This window comes from Apteryx mantelli, chromosome 11, assembly GCF_036417845.1.
Source record: "Apteryx mantelli isolate bAptMan1 chromosome 11, bAptMan1.hap1, whole genome shotgun sequence".
NCBI lineage: Eukaryota > Metazoa > Chordata > Aves > Apterygiformes > Apterygidae > Apteryx > Apteryx mantelli.
This window is the reverse complement of record NC_089988.1, coordinates 6,725,447-6,726,805: the sequence shown is the minus strand read 5'-3', so window position 1 is coordinate 6,726,805 and position 1,359 is coordinate 6,725,447. Positions and strand designations below refer to the sequence as shown.

Genomic DNA, 1,359 nt, shown 5'->3' with positions numbered 1-1,359 from the left:
CTCTGGAGCTCATGGGCAGAAGTCCCTACTCCTTGTGTCAAACTTGGCCAGCACAAACCAGAGCTCAAGCCATGGAGCTCAGTGACACTGCTGCTGAGATGGGGAGAGGTAATGTGTGTGTGTTTGGGGGAAGTTACGAGAAAGTTGCTCAGAGAAGTCTGTCCTAACTTGTCAATGTGTCTCCTTCCTCAGACAGTTCCCCTGTGCCCCAAAGCAGCAAATGTCCAACAGCAGCTCCCTCAACGAGTTCCTCCTCCTGGCATTTGCAGACACACGGGAGCTGCAGCTCTTGCACTTCTCGCTCTTCCTGGGCATCTACCTGGCTGCCCTCCTGGGCAACGGCCTCATCATCACAGCCGTAGCCTGTGACCACCACCTCCACACCCCCATGTACTTCTTCCTCCTCAACCTCTCTGTGCTGGACCTTGGCACCATCTCCACTACTGTCCCCAAATCCATGGCCAATTCCCTGTGGGACACCAGGGCCATTTCCTACTCAGGATGTGCTGCCCAGGTCTTTTCCTTCTTTTTCTTAATTTCAGCAGAGTTTTATCTCCTCACAGTCATGGCCTATGACCGCTACGTTGCCATCTGCAGACCCCTGCACTATGAGACCCTCATGGGCAACAGAGCTTGTGTCAGAATGGCAGCAGCTGCCTGGGCCAGTGGTTTTCTCCATGCTCTCATGCATACTGATAACACATTTTCCATACCACTCTGCCAAGGCAACACAGTGGACCAGTTCTTCTGTGAAGTTCCCCAGATCCTCAAGCTCTCCTGCTCAGACTCCTACCTCAGGGAAGCTGGGCTTCTTGTGGTTAGTGGCTGTTTAACATTTGGGTGTTTCATTTTCATTGTGCTGTCCTATGTGCAGATCTTCACTGCTGTGCTGAGGATCCCCTCTGAGCAGGGATGACACAAAGCCTTTTCCATGTGCCTCCCTCACCTGGCTGTGGTCTGCCTCTTTGTGACCACTGGCCTGTTTGCATACCTGAGGCCCGCCTCCATCTCCTCCCCAGCTCTCAATCTGGTGGTGGCCGTTCTGTACGCGGTGGTGCCTCCAGCAATGAATCCTGTCATCTACAGCATGAGGAACAAGGAGCTCAAGGAGGCACTGAAGAAACTGGTTCAACTTCTTCTAGTTCAGCAGCAATAAGCTGCCCATCTCTCCTCACAAGCCATTTCCAGTTCATCTCAGGCAACTCTTGTGCTTTGGGAGTTCTGTCTGTGATAGTCATGTTTGTGAACAAATGTTTGAATTCATCCCACCTCTCCAGAGGCACTAACCCTGTCCGTCTGACCCAGGGGCTTTGTGTAAATCTGCTGAGCACTGTGTCAGAGCTGGCCTCCCTTGCAGCA

The 1,359-nt window shown here is 52.6% G+C and overlaps 1 pseudogene; it reads left to right on the top strand.

The window, feature by feature from the left end:
* Positions 1 to 220: 220 nt before the first annotated feature.
* On the top strand, positions 221 to 1,156 carry LOC136993110 (olfactory receptor 14A16-like; annotated as a pseudogene).
* The last annotated feature ends 203 nt before the right edge of the window (positions 1,157 to 1,359 follow it).